This window comes from Ursus arctos, unplaced genomic scaffold (assembly GCF_023065955.2).
Source record: "Ursus arctos isolate Adak ecotype North America unplaced genomic scaffold, UrsArc2.0 scaffold_5, whole genome shotgun sequence".
In the NCBI taxonomy this organism is placed as follows: domain Eukaryota; kingdom Metazoa; phylum Chordata; class Mammalia; order Carnivora; family Ursidae; genus Ursus; species Ursus arctos.
This window is the reverse complement of record NW_026623067.1, coordinates 80,870,953-80,887,745: the sequence shown is the minus strand read 5'-3', so window position 1 is coordinate 80,887,745 and position 16,793 is coordinate 80,870,953. Positions and strand designations below refer to the sequence as shown.

General features: G+C 35.4%; 1 pseudogene; it reads right to left on the bottom strand.

Moving 5' to 3' along the window:
- Positions 1-369: 369 nt before the first annotated feature.
- The window catches only part of LOC113254965 (vesicle transport through interaction with t-SNAREs homolog 1B-like), a 41,965-nt pseudogene continuing 25,541 nt past the window's right edge, over positions 370-16,793 (bottom strand).

The following is a 16,793-nucleotide window of genomic DNA, read 5'->3' as shown; positions in this document are numbered from 1 at the left end:
CTATCCTCACCTTTCACTGGTTCTTCATATCTATGCATTGAAGCAATTAGGCATTTTCCTGAGATGTTTCACATATTACCTGAAAACTTGGTAATATCCATATAAAATATTTTTTAAAGAAGTCATAAGCAGCATTTATTACCTTGGTCTATCATACTGGTCTTGTTACTATTCCTTCACAATTAAATGATTTTCTGCCTCTCCCCTACTCCCAGTCTGGCTACTACACAGTACACCCTTGAACCATTAGCTCACAGCAGCACTATGCTTATTCCCCTTCTCTAACACCATTCATTCACAGGTCAAAGATCTGGAGCACAAACATTTCACTGCAGGAAGTTCACTGCTTGTGAAAGAATTTTTAATAATTCAAGACCCTAGGATGGCCAGCTCCAGTGAGATAAGAAAGGACAGTAGCAGCTTGTTGGTTGTCACTTTTCTGAACACTGGACAGAGAATCTTTCCACTTTCACTCAAATTTTCACTTGTATTTGTTTACCAACCTTCTCTTGGTACATTCCAAGTAGTCATGCTTCTCCCCCAACTCTTCTGTGATTTCTGGGCCAATCTGTTTAGTCTCTGTGGCGATCGATGAGAACACTCAGTATTCTGGGTGGCCCAGGTCAAGCTGTCAGTACCTTGCAGAAGCAACTCCCTTTGAGACTGCAGCCCATTCATATGCACGTCTCCTCGCCCTCCAGGTGGGGCTGTCAAAGGTGTGCTTCTTACTTCCTAATGGAGGTTTGGCAAGGTCCTTCTGGTAGGTTTGAAGGTTAGACATCATAAGGTTAGGGAAAGATAGAGGTGCATAATGTAGTTCCTCTTCCACCTCTGCCAGAGTTTCATTTGCAACAGGAAGGTTGCTTTTCCTCAAAATCTCTGATCAGCTTCTTCTTCTCTTCCGCCCCTGCCATCCCCAGGAGCCACTCTGGCACCCCTTGAAGGTGTTCATGGAGGCTGTGGAAGATCTCATGAAGTTTCTTAAAATTCTACAAAGAAGGTGTCAGAAGTGACCATGGCATAGGCCATGCTCCCTAAAAGTGTTCTCTTGTTTAATTTTATGTTAAAAGACTGCTTTTTGGATAACTTGCTTTATCAAGATAATTGCAGAAAAGCTTAGTATTTTTCTTTGGAACATAGATTAAATGATATTATGCAAAAAAGAATATGACTTGAGATATAGAACCATATAGTAACATCCTTTTGGAAACTTCTGGGGTTCAAAATCACCTGCCTGCTATAACAGGTATTTTAGAATAATCACATTTATAAACTATTTTGTATTTTGATTAGTTCTGTTTGTTGCATTATACCTTCTTTAGCTCTATTTTGCTGGTTAATATCTACATAGTCCATAGCCTCCATTGTTCAAGATAGTTAAATGTATCAATATTTAGAGTTCTCTTTACTGAAGATTGATTACTACATCTTCATTGCTCCTTTGGCAGCTTATGGTATTTTTATTAAGGATCATTTGCAGAATGAATACATATAAATCAAATCACTGTTTTCATGATTAAAAAAAAGTAAGCCTATTCTCTCTCATTTCTTTCAGTAGTAATTATAGTAACAGATATCACTTGAGATTATTAACCACAAATTTTTGTTACCAGAAGGAAATGATTTATGCCATTATTTTTTTTTCTACAAGGCAAAGAAAAAATTGACAAAAATAGATTTGTCAGTATCAAAGATACTACTATATATCACTCTAGGTTAATACAAAATATAGCATCATGATATCAGAAAACTACTTAGGCTAGAGAAGGAAGATTAATAATCGTTCTGTGTGATTTCTGTGGGGCCTTGTTGACATAGCATTGCAACATTTATATATTTTGGTCAATTGAATTGCTTAATGAAACAATCACAAAAACTTTACAGTAAAACTGAATGTATCGAATAACAGAGGGGGTGGCATGGTGGAGAAATTAGGGTCTGTTGGATATATATATATATATAGAGAGAGAGAGAGAGAGAGAGAGAAGAAGAAGAAGAAGCAGAAGCAGAAGGAGGAGGAGGAGGAAAAGGAAGAGGAGGAGGGGAAAAAGAAGTAGAGGAAGAGGAGGAAGAGGAGCAGAAGGGAGAGGAAGGGACGAGAGAGAGGAGAAGAAAAAGAGAGATTACTATCAACCCAAAGATTATAGTAGTTATTGGAAAGCTGTGATATAGTCTTTTAGTTAGACTTCCACAGGAATTTAGGTAGTAGCTTATCAATATCAATATTATTAGATTTCACGCATCTCATTCTTAAAGATAGAGGCTTATGTTTGTGGGATAACTGGAACTGGACTAGGTTTCTGCTGTGAACAGCTATAAAACTGGACAAGTATATGAGGCATCTGGTTTCACAAAGTCAGTTCAGAAAATGACTTGAGCTCAGTGATGTGAACTCAACAATCACACTCATCTGACTGGGGACAATTTTCTCAGCCTACACAGAGATGCGGAATTCTGCAGAGCACAGCAGTCCCACTGTGCTGAAGAGGCAGAAATCAGAGTTCTGGTCAGCTGAAGTGGCAGGACCCTGCAGGCTAGGGTATTGATGAGGAAGATGCTGGGTAGACACTGGAATTCGGAAGTCAGCATAGGGATCCCTGAGGAGTCCTTGGCTGAGGGCTGGCTTGTGCACTTATGTCTTACCGGAAAGTGGCTGATCAAAGATTTAAAGAGGAATAGATATCAGAAGATGAGGTACACTGGTAGAAGCGTTCCTTAGGACGCAAGAATTCTGTCAGAAAGGTTCAACCTATTTGATACCTCCTTAATGCCCCTGGAAATCCTCTGAGAAATCAAAAAAGCCATGTTTCTTGGAACCGCCAAAATAAAGTACAATGATATGAGTGACTTAACCAACAGAAATTTGTTCTGGAGACTAGATGTCTGAATTCGAGGTATTAGCAGAGTTATTTCCTTCTGATACATGAGGGAGAATCTGTTCCATGCCTCTCTCCTAGCTCCTGGTGCTTTGCCAGCAATCTCGGCCACCCTTTGTCTCATAGACCCTGTGCCGTATCTTTGCCTTCATGTTCACTGGGGTCTTCCCTGTATGTGTGGCTTTGTTCATAGTTCCCCTTTCATACAATCACCAGTTATACTGGGTTGAAGCCCACCCTGCTCCAGTATGACCTCATCTCAACTAATTACATTGGAATAACCCTATTTCCAAATAGGTTCACATTCTGAGGTACTTGGGGGTTAAGACTACAATATTTGAATTTGTAGGGAGACACTGTACAACCCATAATACCTACTCTAGAATTATCTTAAAAGAAAGACTTAAGGCAAGTTCTGAGAAGATTCCCTAGGAGACAAAGGGTCCGGAGGGTGAGCTCCTCTGGTTAAAATAACTATGGAATATCTTGGGCCTTCCAAAGTTCACACTAACGAGTTTAAACACAAGCCTACAGAAATTCAAATACACATACATAAAACCTCAAGCAAATTGTGGCCTCTAAGTTACATCATATTGCAATTGCTTTAATTATTCGTTATTCTCAATCTTTTCTTAAAAGAGGCCCATATATTCTTTACTAAACTCCTTTAAATGGTTCTAGTGAACACTGAAATAAAAATACTTTTTAATTGAACTGCCTGCTAAGATAGGAATAAACATTCAGCAGAACTTGGTTTACGGTGAAAAAACTTAAGGGAGTTCCAAAAAATCAGGTATCAAGATAAATATTTCAGTGCAACTCTCAAAAACAAAAACAGTGTGAAAAATCCATGATAAATACAATAGCAAGAGTTTAAATATAGATAGTATCAGCATCATTTACATGTATTATACATATACATATATGTATATAGCCTCGGGCTCCAATATCCAATATAACAATTTAAACTACACATTCTGAAATATACTAAATGTACTAATGAAGTATAATTTAATATGCACTACGTATACTGTATTTTAAGTGTTTATTCTCACTCTCTTAGGAGACCAATAATTTAATTTTTGCTTTAAATTTAGTCATGCATTCAAAGCTTTGTAGAAACTAGCAGCAGTTGTATTTTTATTTTATTAAACATTTCTAAAAAGTATCTTTATTTCAATGTTCACTAGCACTATTAAAAGGAGTTAGTGTAGAATATATGGGCCTTTTCTGCAGAAAGGATCGAGGATAATGATATATTAAAGTAATTGGAACATGATATAATTCAGAGGTACAATTTGAATGAGGCTTTCACACATATTGCTTGTATCTGATGGAAATTTAAAAAGTCATTTACGTACCTAATAAATTGAACTATACTGTAAGCCTGCATCTATAAACATCAGACAAAAATAGACAAAAAACTAAACAATAAAACTAGTTTCAATTATTTTTGTACTAAAAACTAGACTATTATCAATGACATTACAAAAGAGATGAGACTCTATGTTGACAATGAAGTTGATAATACAAAATAAGCCAAATGATACAGACATTCATGTTGCAAAACTTTGCTGAGCAAATTTATGCAAATTTATACAATAACTAAGATATCTATTTTATGAATCTTATTTTATGATTTCTATTCTATTCCTGTTTTTATATCCTAACAAAAATAGTGCTATATTGTTGTTTTGATAGCTAAATTTAAAATAAAAATGCTTTATCCTTTTGGAAAGTAATAATGTAGAGTTGCAGTGACAAAATTAACTATAAGAGACTATTAACTATTAAGTCAAATTAGGGAAAATTCTCTTAAATAAATGTTGACATGCATACAGAAAACAACAAAGGTGCCCAGCAGAATTGCAGGATCTTATTATGGTAGTTCTGTTAATTTTTGAGGACGCTGCATACTGTTTTTCATAGTGGCTGCACCGACAGTGCACAAGGGTTCCCTTTCTCCATACGCTGGCCAGAGTTTGTTAGCTTTTGTCTTTTTGATGATAGCCATTTTTAACAGGTGTGAGGTAATATCTCATTATGGTCCTGATTAGCATTTCCCTGGTGATTAGTGATGCTGAGCATCTTTCATTTACCTGTCAGCTATTTGTCAGTCTTCTTTGGAAAAATATGTCTACATCTACTCAGGTCGTCTGCCCATTTTTAACTTACATTATTATTACTATTGTTCGCTATTGAGAGGTGTAAGTTCTTTATATATTTTGGATATTAGCATCTTCTCAGATAGATGGTTTGCAAATATGTTCTTCCATTCCATAGACTGACTTTTCATTTTGCTGTTTTTTTTCTTTGGCTTTAAAAAATTTTCTTTCAAGCAATCACATTTTTTTTTAAGGAATCACATTTGTTTAGTTATGTTTTAGTTGCTTGCATTTTTGTTGTCACATCCAAAAAAATTATTGCCAAGACCAATCTGAAGGAGTTTACCTTTGTGTTTTCTTCTAGGACTTTCATGGCTTCAGGTCTTACATTTAAGGCTTTAATCCTCCTACAGTTAATTTTTTTGAGTGGTGTAAGATAAAAGTGCAGCTTCATTTTTCTTCATACGAATATGCAATTTTCACCATGCCATTTATTCAAGAGACTGTCTTCTCTACATTTAATATTCTTGGCTTCCTTGTCAAATATTTGTTGATCATATATGCGTGGGTTTATTTCTGGGCTCTCAATTCTGTTGCATTGCTCTATGTGTCTGTTCTTAGGCCAGTGTCATAGGATTCCTTTGCTATAGCTTTGTAATTAAGTTGGAATCCTAGAAGTGTGAAGCCTCCAGCTTTGTTAGAAAAACAAATATGACCTCAGAATACGTTTTTAAAAATCCCTTCTAAGACACAAATGAGCTTCTGAAACTGCTCGTGTCACCCTGCTTGCCACCCATGCTTAGAAAGAGCTATTTTCAGTGGAATTTAGTACCCAAATTTAGACATCTAATATTGTCCTAAGACTCAGCTAGATCAATGTGTGGGGGAAGAAAAGTCAAGATAACCCAGGGATATCTTGTTATTTCCAGAAAGCAAAGATAATTTCAAAGATGTCTAAAATAGTACCAGTGAGAATGAAGAAGCCAGGGAATTAGAGTTCCCACTTGCCAAATAGTGACAATTTGAGATTCATAACAAGAAAATAGTAATTACTGTCAGTTTTATCAAGAAGATTCTACAAAAGGTCTAAGTCCAGTTGACACTCAAAAAGGACAAATATTAAAATGTGCTAAAGGTAAATCACACAGAACCTTCCCAACTATGTTTACAAAAAAAAATTTCTACATGCTGTACCACATTTCGGCAGAATGCATCTTAGGTAATTATGTTTTCATTTATTGCATGAATCATATAAGTAGTATATATAAATTTCAGTAATTGCCTAATTGAAAATCATATGGGATAGACAGCATTTAAAAAGATAAAAATAACTTTTAAAGGTATTTATATTGCTTGTTAATGTTAATTAAAAATATTAGAATACACTGAGCCATATAAAAGGTAATATTAAATGAATGCTATGACAGCAGTATTACAAATGGCATCATATCAAATAAAATCAATAAAATATATGATATAAGAGAAGATGGGATAAGTTTACACCTCCATTATATTAGATATAGAAACAGCTAGAGAACTCAGCAATAAGTTGGTAACTACTTTCTAAGACAGGATTAAGCAAGATCAATAAATAGTTTATCGGAGTTTTCATAGTATTCTACAACTAGTCAGGGTCTCATGACCTTGATTTTTTTCTTCTTGTTAAAATAGAGACATTTATACAGCACACTTTATGGGGGACTTTGGGAACAAATTCTATGGCACCCTATTTATGCGGATAGTATAGAAGTTTGGGCAGAAGAAAAAGTTTCTGAGATGAATTAAAGAGGAAAACTTGAAGTTAAATTATATATACATATAGAGAGAGTTTATAAATATAACATATATATATTTATATCTATCTATCATCTATCTAGATTGTTTCTTTCAAAGCTCATCGAAATGTTAATAATTTAACACACATTGAATCTCCAAAGAAGGTTATGGTATATGATCTCCAAACATAAGGGACCACAAATTTGTTTTCTTTCCCGGGCATCCCTAGGAACTAAATTTCTGCAGAATGCACTTTAAGAAATTATGTTTTCATTTACTGCACAAAAATACACAGTATCCTAAGAATCAGACTAATAATGCACTTTGAAATTCATATTTGTAAGATTGAAACACAGTTTTGTTGTCTACAGAGTGCTCATGATGCTTCTAGGATTACACCGGCATCACCATTAACTATGACAGTATATCTAAAAGACCTATTTTTTAAAGGAAAACTTTAATAAGACGAGAAACCATGCTTTTTTTCCTAGTATAGTTCTCAGTATTCAAATTCACACCATGCTCCAATTTGCCTTTTCTAGAGCTTAACATACGTAGACTAATAAAGAATAAGTAATTTCTCTTCTGATTCCGGATTTGAGAACCGTAATGGTAAAACAGCTTGCCCTAAAAGCATATTTTATATGTCATTCTAAGATTTCTGGAAAGGCATTATAAGAACACTGGGAAAGATCCAGGAGGAATATAATAGGAAGTCACATTAAAGTAACATTCTCTCTTTAAAGTAAAAATGGTACTCATTATTGCGTGTTTGCATTTCCATATTGCTTTTCATTTGAATACTTCAAATGCTCAGGGTGTGATTATAATAGTGGCAGGTTCACCTAACAGGATTGGGAGAAGAAGGATGCTGTGCAAGTGAAAACATTGTATATTGTTAGAGAAAATTTGTTTTCACCGCACTTATATAAGAGCTGGGAGTCTGGGTTTTGTTTCTGTGGTTATTGTAAAGGTAGTTTTTCTTATTATGCCTAATAACTTTCAGGAAATTAACGGGCTAGCAAAAAGTCAGGTATGTGGATGTATATTCATCATGATAGCAAATGCTTATTTATTTAAAGTAAAATACTAAATTCAAAAATAATAGGCCAAAAGATAAACAACACAGAGTAAAGTAGTGGAAACTCTACTGTGACTCTTTAACCGCTTGAGAACATCTGGTTTCATGGGCCTTTTTCAGTGTGAGCATAGAACGCTGTCAGAGGAACTCTGAGTCAACTTGCCCTCAGTACTTCAACCCGACAGCTGGTTCTCATGGCTGCTTTCCACGACGATGAAACTACTCTGGAACTATAGGTTCCAGAGACCTCACTTCTCTACTCCTGGTACTAGATTTACGACCGTGCCACAGGTTTTCAACTTCACAGATCTTACACATTACGTAAGAATCACCACACATACACATTTCCAGGCCTGGGGCTGTGGAGGCAGCAGTGACCTTGTCCCATCTCACTGACTAAATGCTCACATTGTATCTGATATTTTATAAAGCACTTCCCCGAAGTTCTTTTGTATTTTGAATTTAATGGTTGTCCTTAGAAAATCACCTTCAATTAGCCCATCTGCTGTGCTGGCATATAAGTTAACAAAAGATTCTTCTGAATAGACAAGCCTTATTTTTCTTGGATGAAAAGAACACAGAAGTAGAAGCGGCAAGAGTATGAGTGGGACAAAGTATGGCTCCAGGCCCTGCCCTATTTTTTTTTTTTTCTAACATTAGTAGAATCTATGTTTTTCTTTTTTTTTTAAATTAAAAGAGTCTGGGTGGATTTACTGAACCCAAATGAATTCAAGGAAGAAGGCAAAGCTATTAAAAAATGAGGGAGTTCCAGAGGGTGACTACTGCACTCACCCACCAGCACGGGCAGCTTCCGTCTTAGTGTAGGCTCGCCCTTGCTCTATTCATACACATAAGAAAGCTAATTAAAACCTAAATAGGGAGCATAAAGTCTCCTTTCCAGGGATATTGGCTTGTATATGGTTTCCCTATTCAACTGTTCTAATTTTGAGACACAATTTTTACATTTTTCTTCTTAATGTAAAACATCCACTGTATCCCAGGTATGTAAAAGACACTCACATATCACTGAGATCGTTTAACCCTCACTATACCCTGGAAGAATATTACTATTATCTTACAAATGAAGAAAAATTAGGCTCAGACTAAACAATTTTACCCAAATCATTGACATTAATAGGGAAAATAGGAAGAATTGTTATATAGAAAAATGCCAAGGCTAATTCTCATTCCTTTATAATCTGGCCCATTCATTGATTTATACACTGAGGGTTTGCTGAAGACTCACCTAGCAGTGAGTACTGAGCTAAGTGAAAGGGGTATGTGACAGTCAGTGTAAGTACATTTCCAAGTGACATTATCCCGCTCTCTTTCTAACAGAAGACCAACCTCCTTGGAAGCTTCCCCAAGAAATGTCTCATGATTGACCCTGGCTGATCATAATCCCCTGCCCCTTAAGGGGAGACATACTTTTCTTACTTCTCCCGTAGCTGTGGAGTTAGGAGCAAGAAGATTTTTGTGAGGCATTAGTTCTTTGAAGATCAAAAATCACGGCCTCTCAAGACCTTGCTCATACCTTTCTTCCTGCTGGGTTGCTGGAGTAAGAAAATAATGTTTGTAACTGTGATAGCCATCTCACATATGACAAAGTGAGAGATCCAAGTGTTAAGGACAGTGGAAAAGATGGAATGGGTTGGTGATAACATTGAGGCACTGAGTAAGCTCTGGTCTATCTCTGAATTTTTATAACTTAATTGAGTCAGGAAAGACTTCTCCAAGGGAGTGACAAAGACCTGAAGGATCAGTAAGAATTAATTAAGCAAAAAGAGCACTGTCCTCTCAAGCTGCTATGTAGCATAATGTGTTCTAAGAATGAAAATATTGATATTGCGCAGAAAAGGATTAACTTTGCCAAAAGAAACAGTTGACTTGTAGTCAGCTCCTGGAAGATAATCTCAAAGCCCCTGAAAGTTTCTGCCTGATAAGAGAGTCTTTTTTTTCACCTGGGGCCATAAGCCCACACACATAGTCTATGCTAACAATATGGTTTATGGTGGGGCCTTGAAGGAGCTGGAAACTTTGGAGGGACTCAACCTCTGGAGGGGCTGGAAACCCAACTCAGTCATGTGGGCAGTCAACCATTTCTATGTGACAAAGCCCCAATAAAAACTCTAGACACCAAGGCTCTGATTATCTTGTTGGCAGTACTCCATGCATACAGTGGCACATAGCTGCTGAGAGAAGTAAGCTGTGTGTGTACCCACTGGAAGAGGACAACTGGAAGGTCCATCCTTGGAACTTTCCTGAATCCTCTTCCATATGCCTCTTCCTTGGATGATTTTAATACAGATCATTTTATTATAATAAACTGTAACTGTAAGCAAAATAGCTTTTTGTAAATATTGTGAGTCCATCAAACAAATCATTAAAACTGACAGTGTCTGGCAAGCCCTGAACTTACAGTTGATGTGCCAAACTTTGTGGATGGTTTACAATACTTATATCTCAAAAGATGTAGTATTCCTTACTTAACATTATTTACTACACCTGGTTCTTATCATTCTATAGTTTTTCTTGATGTCTGGAGATGGTGTGTAAATATACTTGATCATTAAAAGAAAGTTAGACTGCTTCAATTTTAAGTAGTCTTTTTTGAAATATATTTTCCCAGAAGATTTTAGCTAAATATTTCTGTATAAATTTTCTAGGGTTATGTAACAAAATACCACAAACTGTGTGGCCAAAACCAACAGAGATTATTCTCTCAGTTCAGGAAATTGAAGTCTAAAAATCAAGGTGTCAGCAGAACCATGCTTCCACTGAAACCTGTAAAGGAACCTCCTTTCTACATCTTCCTAACTTCTGGTGATCTGCTAGAGATCCTTGATCACTCATCTTCCAGAAGAAATGCACAATATCTGCCTGTGTCATCAAAGGGGATTCTCCCCTCTGCTTCTGTTTCAAAATTTCCTTCTTACTATGAGGACTGTAGGCACATTAGCTTAAGCACTCACCCTCCTGAAGTATGATGTTATCTTATTTAATTAGGACTGAAATGACCCTATTTCCAAATAAAGAATATTCTGAGATACTGAAGGTATGACTCCAACATATATTTTAGGGGGACAATTCAACCCATAACTGTTCTCTTGTTTCTTTTACTTTTTTTTTTTTTTTTCCTGTTTGTAAGATATCGCCGTATATGGAAATTGGATGCATTCTTTGGGTGACATCTAGCTCCGTTCTATGAAACTAAGGTTCTGGCAACTCAGTGGAGCACTCATGCTTTCCAGAATGTGAAGACTGGCAAATAGGCTGGCAAATTCTCTCAGGCTCTGCTCTGTGAAGTTACTGGGATTTCACTACAAATCCAAGTTTTCATAAAAACCTCTACCTTTTTTGAGAGTAATGGAAAAGAAAAATTAGGATACTTGGTCTGACCCCTCTATTTCCTCTCCTTCAGGTTTATTCCACTTGGACATTTGAGAACGACACTGGGTGTAAAGGAAGGGTGTGGTGAGAGGGGAAGGAGTATACTTCATTTCTGGAATTGGGGAAGTAAAAAGTTCAGCTCTGCAGTAGGTCATTAAAAACACAGTTACTGTGGAGATACTCAGTGGAATGATTTCCCCCTTATTTTCAAATCTCCTAAAATATTAATATACTGGATTAGATATATATAAGATTAAATAAATGCAGTATACCTTTACCCTTGAACTTGTATTTACTAATGATTAAAATATAACTCTCTTCTAAGATCTACATGATATTCTCCTATTTAAAATTAGAAAATGTGTTTCTCTTGTGCTATGGATTTAATCAAGTATAATCTTATAGCTTAGGAATGGTTTTGCTGGTCAAGTGGCATTAACTCTTCTGCAAAGTGCTTAAACTATTTACACAATTCATGAGGATCCTCATGGTTTTATGCCTTGAGGTTAATAAAATTTTAATTCATAAATTTTAAAAAATATCCCATGCATAAAAAGAGCATTTGGACTAGAATTTACTGAGTTACAATATCCCAGTTTTCAATGTAGAATGCCCACATAACTTCGTGGACCATTGATACTGACATTGAGATCCCAGTCCATGTTCTCATATGAACTACTGAAAAATTCTCCAATTTCTGTCACAATCTATTCCACACATGGTACCCAGGCAAGATATTGAAATCATATGCTAAAGTTCCAACTCACTGGGAGGTCTTTAGCTCCCTCCACAAATCATCATAACACAGCCACAGGAATTTTGTATTTGTTGCTTCATATGCTTAGCATGCTCTTTCATGCTTGTTGCATTGCTGACTCATTTATATCTTTCTTGTTTAAAATGTCATCTTTTGACATCTCTGTTAAACTCTCATCTTTTCATGGAGACCTTCTATAATAATCCAAACAAAAGTAGCCCCACTAATAATTCTCTATGCCATATTCCTTCTTTAGTTGTAGTTTTTTCTACCTGAAATGATCTCATTTTAAACCTGAATCATCTGTCTACATCTTCTAAAATATAAATCCAGTGAAGGTAATGAAGGTATACGGTATCTGGCATTAAGTATCCAATAAATCAATATGAAGTATAATAACAACAAAATATCATTTCAGCTAAATTAAGAAGTACAATCTGTAAAGCTCTGTGATCTTCTCTAATAACTTTCCATCACCTTGGATTTGGAATAAGAGGTTTTAAGAGTGGACTAGAAGGGGAATGATGTACTAAGAGGAAGTTGAAAGTCAGGAATTTGGCTATTTTGAGACAAATAAAGTATAGTTACTGAGGGAATGAGAGATTGAGATAAATATAAGATATGCTTTTAATAACATTTAAGTTCAAAATGGTTTCACTGACCTCATAGAAAGCAGACCCCCCAAATATATTTTCAAATGGGCTCCTCCATAGGTTGGTTTTCATATGATTACTTGAGTTTGGCTTGTTCAGAAGACAGGGCAAGAATTCCTGAGGAAAAAGTAGATATGGAGGATGAATTTTATATAAGAGATTATATCGGAAATGAGTCAAGAGGAAAACTCTTTAAGAAAGACAAGGATTTTTTATTGTCTCTATCTCTTTAAGTTATTTTCATTCTGTCTTTTCTCACTTAACCATGAAATTTTATTGGGCTCACACTCCCAGAATTCCTCAGGCACTGTAGATAAACCAATGAATTACACAAGCCAATTTCTTGACATTATGATATTTACAGCCTAATAGAGAAATTTAAACATTAAATAAACACTTATGCTGGTTAAATACAAAAGACGGAATGCCTTCAAGTATAGTCAATTCTTCCTGAAACATCATATAAGCAACAACAACAATTAAAATGGCTAAAGAGAGTGTTATAAGCAACATTGTACAAAACAGAGAGAACAGAGCAGAGAATACATTTCTGAAGCTAAAAAGGAATGACTGAGTAGAAGATTTAGAATGTCAGAGTCTAATCCCATGTCTGTCGTATGGAAAACCAATAAGCAGTTTTTTAACCTATCAGAATTTCCACAAAAGTTCCCAAATTAATAGTGCCAGATGTCTTTGCAATTGTGGGATATGGGAAAAGCTAATATTAGTAAGACTGGAGACGTTTCTTTAAGAAGCTGTAAGTGTCTCACTCTTCCCCCCATTCCATGCAGATTATGATATTATGTCCTCACCATAGCATAAGATGGGGGGTGTAGTCCCTGAAGAGAATTAAACAGAAGACTTGGAAACCAGGCATGGTTGAAGGTGAGGAAACCATATGGAAAATGTACAGAATAAAGAGTCAGTGTATTCTTAATGCCTGGAAACCTAGCTGTCTTTCCTCCAGGTCACTGTAATCCCAGTAAGAAAACAGAAAATTGTGTTCTGGGAAATCTTTCAAGTAATAAGTAGACTATTTAATTCAAATTACTTGGTTAGATCCCACTCAACAATTTCATTATACTACTCTTAGCTTTAGGTCAGTCTTAATGCATTATTCTTAAATATGAGGAGACAAATAAGAACTCTCAAATTAGAGAAAAATGTCAGTTATGTAAGAAGGAGATTGAAGCAAATAAATGAACAGCAATCTCCAGGAAACATAAACAATTTGAAGGTAAAATAAATGTAAAAATAAATTTTGAATATCAACAGAAAAAGAAGATATTTTAACATTTAGCAAGAACAGGATAGTATAAAAAGTATATATAGAACATTTAAAAACTATATAAAATTAATAACATAATGTCAGTACTTAAAAACTCAAGAGAATTTAAGTAGTGGTAAACTTCCAGAAAAAAAGCAAAACACGACTGTAGAGAATAAAAAGGAAAGCCAATGGACTGGATGATCTATTCAGGCATGTTAACCTCTAAATAGTGAGATCCCAAGAAGGGTGAACTCATTAGGGAAATAAAAATATTCAAGAACAATTTCAGAGCAACAACAAAATGTTTCCTATGTATATTTTTAACCCAGTACTGCAACAACAACAACAAAAAGAAAATAAATCCACACCATGTAGAAATTACTATGTATTCACTAAAGTATATCTCTTTTGAGCTAAATTGGCTGTGAAGCTATTGTGCTTTCTTTACTCTCTTCCCACATTTGCTGGCTGGATAGAAATGATCCATCAGAGGACTCCTCCAAGGCCCTAGCAACTTTCAGAATGACTAGCTGGGAGGAGCCTGAAATATCACGCTGAAAGCCATATTCCAATTACCTTCCAAACTGACCGTGAGATGAACTATATAAAGTAAGCTCTGTGGTGGTAAGCTACAAAGATTTGGGCTTGTTTGTTACAGCAGTAGCCTATCTGATTAATAGAAAATGTAAACACTATCTCTCTAATCTAAATTTTGCTATAACTATAGTAGGGCTATGGGAAGAGGAAGTATAGAACACGTGTTTGTGCGGCACCGCATGGCTCAGTTGGCTAAGCGTCTCACTCTTGGTTTCAGTTCAGGTCATGATCTCAGGGTCCTGAGACAGGCGCTAAGTCTCCTTGTCCCTTTCCCTCTGCTCCTACCCCCGTGTGTGCTCACTTTCTCTCATAAATAAATAAAATCTTAAAAAAATGAAAATATATTTGTATAGGGATGGGTCAGGGACAGAAGAGAGAGACATATTCTTCATTCTTTTCAATAGTGAAAAGTAAATTGATAACGGCTCAAGGTAAAAAAAATCTAGAATTAGCAAGTCTATTATTCAGAGATATATGGGTAAATGTCAAAATAATTGGCTAAAAGAATTAAAAGATGCTGTGCTTGCAGAAAAGTAATTGTGCCATGAGGATTTTCTTTTCCTTAAGGACATTTATAAAACTATTTGACCTTTTAAATTGTATGTATATATAACTCAGTTAAAACTCAGGACAAAAGAAAAATATTTCTTGTATAAAAACTTTACAAATGAGTGACAAGAGATTGCAAAATTGTGGAACCTAACCTAGAAGGAACGGTGAATCAGGGAAGATGACAGAGAGGCAAGAGTAACATCTGAGATCTGAAAGATGACTTGGTATTGTATAGAGTCTTTCATATTCCTATCTGTTGCTATCCAAAATTATGCGATCCATTCATTTATTAGAAATCAGAAAAAGTTCCATTTGAATATGGAAATAGTATGAGAAAAGCATATCACTAAAACATCTTGAGAATGTTAAACAAAATAGTCTCAGAAAATTATACTGAACTAAAACCCCAAATCCTAAGTTAGAGTGATCTGATTTATCCAAGAAAAAGGCATTAAAATTTACATTTTTTTCTAATTTGAAGAAATATATATAGGACGCAAGATTCTTTTTCCAATTTAATCATAATCAACAATGGTGGAGGAACATTTCTGCCATTGACTAACGGCAAAGTGTGTGGAAAAGTATGTACCTCATCCTTCTCAAAACTCAGAAATAATAAAAATTTAGTACTAGAATCATATGGCTTTTAACAAAACTCACAAATGTAATATGTCACATTTTAAAGCTTCATCTAATTTGTGTTTTATGTTTAGTTCTCTCAGAACACCTAACCCTAAGCACAGTGGACCATTTGCCCAATAACCTGTAGAGCAACACTGCTTTTCACAATGGAAAATTCAGGGCAATTCTTTTCTTCTTGAACAGTCTGCTAAGCACCCTGACATCACAGGCCTGTGCTTTCTCTCAAAGATAGGAGGGCTTTCCAACTCTACTACGCTTATTCCTCTTTCTTTACAATGTTTTCTAAAACTAATGCTGACAAAAATAACTTGGGGGTGTAAGAAGAAAACTTAATTAGTTGAAAGGAAAAACAACATATCAAAGTCTACACCCGAGAGCTAAAATGCAAAACAATGTCATTGTTCTTACAAGAAATCTTTTCTTGGCTTTCAATATGTGAAAGTGTGAAGGAGATTAATGATCCTTTAGTTAAAAGACTCCAGCAGAAAGTATCTGTAAATCATTTGTTGGTTTCTAGGAAAATACCCCAAGAAACTTTCATTACATGTTCTATTTCAGTAATAGTATTCCTCTTTTTCTTCAAGCCTTTTCTTCTTTTCAGAGTTGCTAGCCTAATAATCAATGAAGACATGCTCAATATGTTTCTCTCCAATGTGGCCTCTCTAGCACAAGCTCTCTGTCTACCGAATCACTTCAAATGGGATTGCCTGACCAACCGACTCATTCCTACAAACAATTTTATACACATAAATAATTGCATGTTTAGTTCTTTCATCTTGGTTGTGAACATAAAAGTGTACAAGAGAGGTTTCAAGTGTTTTGTTACCTATATCGCACTTCCCTAGTCATCCTTCTTTGTTTAAATTAGGAAACAACTGTCTTCTAAATCTGAAAAAAAAGATCATTAGGCAATTTATCTTCCACTTTAAACTCACTGTGTTTTCCCCCTCTATATAACTGTTTTCACCTCTTTGTGTAAAGTGGTTTTTTGGGGAGTACATGGTTTGTTAAGTTTGTTTGGTGACATTTTTTGGCTATTCAAAACAGATCTCAAATATTATTTGCACTCAGTGATTAATTATTGAATAAAGACT